Source organism: Lagopus leucura, unplaced genomic scaffold, assembly GCF_019238085.1.
Source record: "Lagopus leucura isolate 7727_CA_CO unplaced genomic scaffold, USGS_WTPT01 2-28_obj-0_obj, whole genome shotgun sequence".
NCBI classification, from domain to species: domain Eukaryota; kingdom Metazoa; phylum Chordata; class Aves; order Galliformes; family Phasianidae; genus Lagopus; species Lagopus leucura.
The window spans coordinates 5,001-12,946 of NW_024963106.1; the positions used below are offsets into that span (position 1 = coordinate 5,001).

At 42.0% G+C, this 7,946-nt stretch overlaps 1 long non-coding RNA gene across 1 annotated transcript; it reads left to right on the plus strand.

The window, feature by feature from the left end:
• Nucleotides 1-2,585: 2,585 nt before the first annotated feature.
• LOC122190996 lies at nucleotides 2,586-6,879 on the plus strand. The gene is made up of 3 exons (XR_006182274.1): nucleotides 2,586-2,610; nucleotides 3,948-4,080; nucleotides 6,085-6,879. It is a non-coding gene; the product is annotated as an uncharacterized LOC122190996 (long non-coding RNA).
• Nucleotides 6,880-7,946: the final 1,067 nt, after the last annotated feature.

Below are 7,946 nucleotides of genomic sequence, written 5' to 3' on the forward strand. Positions count from 1 at the left end.
CGAGCAGACGCACAGATGTAGAAGTGACATCTGCTTGTGACAAAGGAGCAGGAATTAGATTAGGCGGGGAGGCCTTTCTGCCATTAAAGGGAAAAAAAAAAAAAAGCGAAATGCTAGCTGTAAGCTGTGCAAGCAGGGGAAGAGGATGTGAAAGGCAGAAGTGCTCAGCGGGCAGCTGCTGGGACAACCGGGGCAGCACAGGTCCTGGGAGCTGGAGAGCCGACGGAGAAGGCTCTGCATTCCCCCTGAAGCAGAGCTCGGCCAAGTCACAGATTTCTGCCGCTGCAGCCAGGGGCAACTGGAAGCCGGGCATTTGGTGCCTTCCGAGACTGCGGCCACTCTTCTCACACCCGCAATGAGCAGGGTCTGGGGCTGGATGCTGCTTTTCTTTTTTTCCCTAATGGAATAAATGTAGGGATGCTCCTTGTATGTATTCAGGCTAAACCCAGAAGCTAGAAGGCCTCTCTCACCTTATGAACTTGATGAGAACTCAGCCTTCTCTTGGTCCCATAAAAAGCAAAAATGACAACACCACAGCCTTAAGTTTAAGCACTTTTGTGAAATCAGAAACATACAGCAAAATTGTACTTGTCTACTCAGCTATGCCCAGGAGAGCCTCCAACGGCAACAACACAGGAGCAACCAGGCAGGAGCACTGCCCCATGTATTGCAAGCTGGTATGGCATTTCCCTCCTATTCTGGAAGCCATGCTTTTCCCACTTACATATATACTGATATTTGATGTCACGTCTTTTTTTAAACCCTACCACTTCTTATAGCCAGGGATACTTCCTGCCCCTTGCAGAGCAGCACACAGAAGAAAGAGCAGGACTACATTCCATTTCAAGCTGTAGGAACATGTACAGCTTTGCAAAGATAGTGTGATGTGCTGTGCAATGGGAGCAGCATCTATTACAGGCCTCAGAGCTCACTAAAGTTGGTCAAAACCTCCAAGACCTTTAAAAGATGGTGGTTTCAAATGGGTTTGGCTTGAACTCTTGGTGTTGAAGTGCCTGCTGGCTGCGAGCCTGCTTGTGCGAATCGATCTTTATGGTATGGAGCACAACATATATAGGTATGGAGTGTGACCCCTTTGTCAGTAATGGGGCTGGGAACTAGAAGGATGGATCACAGAGGTTGTGAAGCACCTCATAACATGCACAGAGTATGGTGAAGGGGGAAGAAATGAAGTGAAAACATCTTTAAAATGAATTGAAGAAATCCTAGTGGTAGGAAAAAAATACTTTATGTCTTTAATATGGTCAGAAAGTGCCAATCCTTGTCTTTTCTTGCAGGTACAGAAGCATGTTGACATTAGTAACCCATATATAAGACTCCATACCACATACAATTGCAGATATATTTTTGTCTTATTTCATAAAAAAGGATGTGTATGAGTTTAAAAAACTCAAGGGTCTGTCATTCTCTGGTATTTAGTATTTTGGTATTTGCATCATAAGGTGATGGATGCTGGCTCCAGCTCCACGCTGGCCTTTAACCTGCTGGCAGCTGGGCAGATCCACCAAGGAGAAGGGCCCTTCTCTGTGCACTTCTTCTGTTCTTTCTCTAAGCAATCATCTCTGGCCACCATCAGACCTATGGCCTGACCCAATTATGGCAATTTTATGTTTCTATGCCTGTTTGTATCAATGACTCCAGTGAGGTTGAATGAGGCAGTAAGAAAGATGGAAAGGTACGTTCTTCCCACAGCAAGATAACTATTTCAAGTCAAGAGGTCACAGGAATGTTAAAGAGGCCTCTTTTCTCAGAATAGGCGGCCAGTGACAAGGAGACACAGGGTGCAGTCCTGAATTCATTCCTGTAAAGACACGCTGCCTTCAGGCAAGGTACTCCAAGTCCTGCTTGAAGAAGGGGCTGAAGGCAGGCAGTGCTGCTCCACTGGTTAACCACAGCAGCTCCCATGGTTCTTCTGAGGCACACAGCAGCTCCTGAGAGATCTAGAGGGGTCTTTAAGGGTCTGGAGGACAAGATGTATGAGGAGCAGCTAAGATCCCTTGATTTGTTCAGCCAAGAGCTGAGGAAGCTGAGGGGAGGCCTCTTCACAGGGAGCAGAGGGGCACTGCCATTGTCTGCTTTCTGCTGACAGTGCCTGAGGAAATGGCTTGTTGCTGTGTCAGGCAAGGTCAGGTTGGGTGTTAGGGAAAAGTTCTTCACTACAGGGTTGTGGGTATGGAACAGAATCCACACGGCAGTGGTCATGACCTCAACTGCTGCAGTTCAAGGAGCATTTGGACATCACGTTCAAACATAAGGTTTGATTTTTTGGCATGCCCTGTGTGGAGCCAGGAGTTGGACTCCATCATCCTTGTAGGTCCCTCCCAACAACGTAGGATATTCTGTGACTCCTGCATAAAACTGCAGTCTTCCCTATTCTGCTCTGCCTACAAGAGCAAGAAGTCAAAGCAGTGGCACATACCTGAAAGACTGAGGGAAATTAGCCAGTCTTCAATGGTGGGCAAGAAGCACCTGGTCGATGGGCTGGGACCTTTCTGGGGGCTCAGGTGTGGGCAGTTTGCTCATGGTTAAAGGAAGAGCTGTGCACTTCCTACCAGCCCCTGGTATTTCCTGGCAATGATGTTAGAGCTACAGGTAGGTAATAACCTGAGTGGTGTGGTAGCTGCTCCTGTCTGGGTTGGCCTTGCTCTGTGGCTCCTTGTTTTGTTTTGTTTTGTTTTTGTAGCTGTCCTGTTATTTCCATAAGGCAGCCTGGTAGAGTCTGGCTGTACTTATTCTGCTGTTACTTAAGCAGCACTCTCATTTGCAAGTAGTTTGTGATGGATGATCCCAAGCTTCTCTGTAAAAGCAATGTAATGCTGGTAGCTGCTCGTTTTTAGCCTCCCAGTAAAAAAATATTCCAATCAATCAATTGAATCGCTACCATCCAGCCCCATGTGCTAACTTGGGAAGTACAACAATGCCTTCCTGCTAATCACATATGACAGTCTCTTGATTTCATTGCGATCAAAATGAAATTACAGGCTCAAGTTGGCTTCTATATGGTCAGTTTTTGCTAAGGACATATGAAAAGGGTACTTGTGGGGACTCTTGAGCCTTGATGGCTGAGCCCAGACTTGCTCTGCCAGGGCTTCAGAAAAAGAGGGATAGTGCTGGCTGAGGAGAAACAGCAGAGAGAAGGAACAGAATGCAGTGCTGAACCTGAATGAAAAGCAGTAGATGTAAGATGTGAAACATATCTTTTTTTTATGCTGACCACATGTCTTCTTTAAGCTGATTATGCTTGATGTGAGGGGTCCTTAAATTAAGGGTAAATTATCTTTTTGCGTTGAGAATGTGAATGGATATTACCTTTAAATGAAAACAAGACTGCAGATTTCACTGAAACCTTTTATGTAATCCATGATGAAGCCTCTCTTGGAAAATGTGGGTTTATGTGTGTACTCTGGGAACTTGTGTTGTGCCATTAAGTAATATAATTGCCTATATTCCGACAGGCGCTGAAAGGATTGGCACTGGGTCAGTTCTTAAAAGTTTATTTGCTATTTGTAGGAAGGCATTTTTTTTCTTAATGCATTTATAGGCATTGTTCTAGTTAATACTCATGTAAATAGCACATTAATTGAGTTTTCAGGTTCTGTAGTTGTATGCTGCAATATGCTGATATCTTCAAAAGTAAAGAAAGTGATGTGCAAAGCTGAGTAGATGGTAGGGCACAGAGTAATACACACTGCATTCACACACAGCCTATCAGAAGAACCAAGCAGGAGATGGCGGAGCCCTGGCAAGCTCACAGTATAATTTAAATTGCTTTGGATCACCTGTTGGAGTTTGTCCCCTGCCCCTGTGAAATTTTTACCCAGTGATTGGACTGCAGGTGTGTGTGCGTGTGGATAAGTGAGGAGATGCTTTTTCTATGTAACATAAACTCATCACAATTACCCTTGCTTTTATTACTTTCATCGTTACAGTGCTGCTTTAGAAGACTACTGCTTATGAGAAGGGTCTGACAAAGTTAGATGAGCCTGAAGTTCTCAGGGATTCATTTTCCTGCATGTGGGCTCCAACCAAAAGTGTACAGGAAAGTGACATTTGAGATTGAAGGTAAAGGTTGAGACAGTATTGACTTGTCCCATACCATGACTGGATCTATGTACCTTACTTAGTCTTACTGGCAGTCTTCAGCATTAACTGTAACTTCACTTAGAGAAGAAGGGTCACAGATCTGCCATGTCAACAAAAGATATGGGGGCCTCCTGTGGTAAAACCGTGCCCCAGGAACAGTTACGGTTTTATCTGGATTTTGTGGCTGTGGACAACTTTCAGGTCTTGGCAGACAATGGAACACGTATCTCACCTGAGGAAAGTGGAAATCTGTCTGTTCCTTGGGTCCTGTGGCTTCTGTGAGGAAACTGGGATAGCTGGTTTGGGGATAAATCTGGGATGAACCCAGTAACAGCTCACTTTAGCACATTCCCCAGACAGTCTGCATTCTCTTCATCAAACTTTCTGCATCAGTAAGATCCAGGTCTGCTATGACTAAAAGTGCTGTCTTGATCTGAAACTGTTGGTTCTGAGGGTATATGTGTATAGATGGGAAAGGGAATCTCTTTGTGGGTTTCTGCAGCAAAGATGGATCATTAGCTCTGAGCACTGGGTAGACTTCAACCACTAGGAGGGGAAAAAAAAAAAAAAAAAAAAAGCTAAAACTTCTGGGTAATGTTGCTAGAGACAGATTTAATAGGAAGAACTACAGCAGCAGTGCTGAAAAAATGAAAGGCTGTTTGAGTGTCATCTTGTAGGTTTGCCTAGTGGGAGACAGGAATCAGGGCTGTGGGATCCATGTGATTTTTGGTGTCTGCACATAGAAACTGCTAAAGCAAGAACTGTTTAAAAGAAGCTTTATTATTTACATACACTAGAGAAATTCACTAGAAGGTCACTATTCCAGCAGTCTTTGTCAGGTCTTGAACAACCACACTGAGAATGGGAATAAAATTTTGAGGGACTCTTGCTCCTAAATAGCATAATCACTTTTTCTGCCCAGATTCTGTCTTTAAGATAATATGTTTCTAGACAGCAGACAGTATTGGGGAGACACTGTTATATCAAAGAAGGAAAGATTTTCATGTAGAACAGCTGAATCCAGTTTTACTAGTGAAAGTAGTTAGGCATTGGTATGTATATATTTCACTCAGAGAAATCCCACTTGTCAACAGATCACAGAAAAGTCATATTAGTATTGATGTGAAATCAAATGGTCATGCTTGGATCAATACCTTATAATATTATTATGATGTTTGGGGGATATGGAATGCAAATTAGCAGTGATTGAAATAGCATTTTCCTCCTACATTTTAAATTATAACTATTCTGTGTTTTGCACATTGTTAAATCATACCAGCAAACTCGCATGCATATAACACATCTAACAGGATATCACGACCAACACATTATACCATGGGGCAGCTGTGAGTTGTCTGTAACACTGTGAAAATTGCAGAGAAAATGATGAGGCCAAGGGGAATTTTCCTGGAGAAAGCCTTGGTAACTACTGAATGAGGGTCTTTGTTTTTGACCCGACAAAAAATTTTGGCAAGATAAAGCAATTAGAATCCTGGGATAAGCAAAATTTTTTTGCTCCCCCTCATTTTATATAATGCACAGCCTTCATATTACATGGAGATAGAAAACCTCTCTCTCAGGATTATTTCATTGTTTATGACAACCCTCAAAATTATTTAATCATAATGAAAAATATTCTTTTAAACTCCTTACTAGTCATAATTTTTACACTTTCCTTCTTATTTGTTATGCTAACGTAAGATTGCTATCAAACACGTAGTTGTGGGGTGAAGTGGTATAAAGTCTTCTGTCTCAGGTTTTTCCTTTTGGTCTGAATGATTACGGAATATTTTTGCCATCAAGATAACCTCTTCATATAAATGGAATATTACCTATGTATTTCACATTATTTAGTTTGATGAACTTGTGAACTAGAGATGTTTTTACACAAAGAAGCACAAAGAGACCTTGTATTGCTCTGACACAGTGAGCCCAGTGACAAATAATGGCATCTTCTGTTATTATGTATCTCATCTTTTTCAGTGCTAGTGGGATGGCAAAAGAAGCTGCAAGAGAAAACAGGCTCCTAGGAGGTGTCTGGAGCCAAAAGAATTGGGAGTAAAAGTTCGCACCTTTTAATTGCGTGTTGGCAATTGCTGTGTTTTTTTGCTATGCTCTTGGTGAAATGGGAGAAGAGATGGACAAAGTTTTCTGAGAGTTAAAGTACAAGTTAAGACAGAAAAAAGGTAGGGAGGCAGGGGGACAGCAGCGTGCTCAAATGTTTCCTGGAAAATACTTGTGCAGAAAGAAGGAAGCAAAGAGTCAGCAGAGGACAGACCAAAAGACAAGCTGTGATGGCTGAGGGGGAAACACTCTTGGAAAAACCAACTTCCTCTCATACAAGAACTTAAAATCTAAATGCTCCGTTCTTCTTGTAGATGCTGAAGAAGTTGGGGTATTTACTGTAGACATGAGATGCTGGGATGGATTTCATGGTGATGATGTCCATGGCAGGAGCTCTGAACTGATTTCTCTTTCACAGCCTCATGCACACATAAAAAAAAGTTAATGTAGGCCACTCCTACTTCTCTGAGAAATCATGGGGAAGAGGGCTGTCACTCTGCCAAGTTCCTGAGTTCTATGATCTTTGTTGTACCTGGCCTTTGTGCAGACCACAAAGGGTTTTTCTTTTTCTCGTGCTTGTGTAACTCTGTGTTGCCTGGAACAGCTGAGAATCCTTGACATATATGGCTGCAAGTCAAAGGTTCTTTTCGTATAAAAGATGATTCTCTGTAAGGATAAGTGGCAACGTACTGTATTTGCATCTTATCAGCCACTCCTGACTTGATGTTGTAATAATGGAACTTTTATGATGCAAATTGCTATGTGGAAGGTCCATAGAAAATCAATTGCTAGGTATTTTAACATCTTGTTTAAAATAAAAATTATTTCAGAAAGCTTATAACACTGCCAAGGAGCTACTTTTTAATGCAGGCTAAAAATGACTTGTTTTGTATGAAAGCCAAATGCCTGTATGTTTGGGTTTGACTACTGGAGAGCTCACGTGGAACATTGTGTTGCCCTGAACTGAGACTTTTTTTCCTAGCCTGAAATCAAGCTCAATTTCAAGTTAATTTTTATAATAACTAGGCAGAAATCTGGACTGATGGGGTATACAGCCAGTTTCAAACAAGCATAGATTTAATGTGTCTAATAGACCAGAATACCAGGCTCTGACCAAATATTAGGTTTCAATAATATTGTGCACTTCTGAAGAGAGAGGCAGAGTTCTTCAGAAAATTGCTGAGTCACACACTGCTGAAGATGAGCTGTGATTTCTTAGATGTGTTAGTGCACTCTCAGGTAAGGGAAGCACACAAAATAAATTACTTAACTTGATTTGTGCTTCTTCAAGAATGATACAACCTTTCTAAGCATCCATTTACTTTCATTACTTTCCATGTAAGAAGCTCTTGTAATCTTCTCCATCCTCAGATTTAAAGGCACCTGAGAAAGCACCTTTGGAAAGCTTAGTTCTGGATATTATGCTTTCTCAGATAGTAGCAGTCTCTGTAGTGTAATGACAATTAGCAAATGCTAATGAGTGTCATACGGGAGAGAAGCAAGGAAGCTGTAGTATACATCTAAAATGTAGACCTTGCATATAGATTTCTGCAGGAGTTGCATAAATGGGATCTCCAAACTGCAGGTCTTCTCTGGTGATGCGATTTCACTCTCTATTACATTCCTATAAGGCAAACAAATGTAATGAATCATCAATGGTGATAAATGATACAGATGAAATTTCACCATGTCTAACAATGGCTGGAAGGCTCTGAGTCAATGCTACTTTACCCGTGAGCTGTGAAATGGCTATTTCCATAATATCACTGCACTAACTGTTC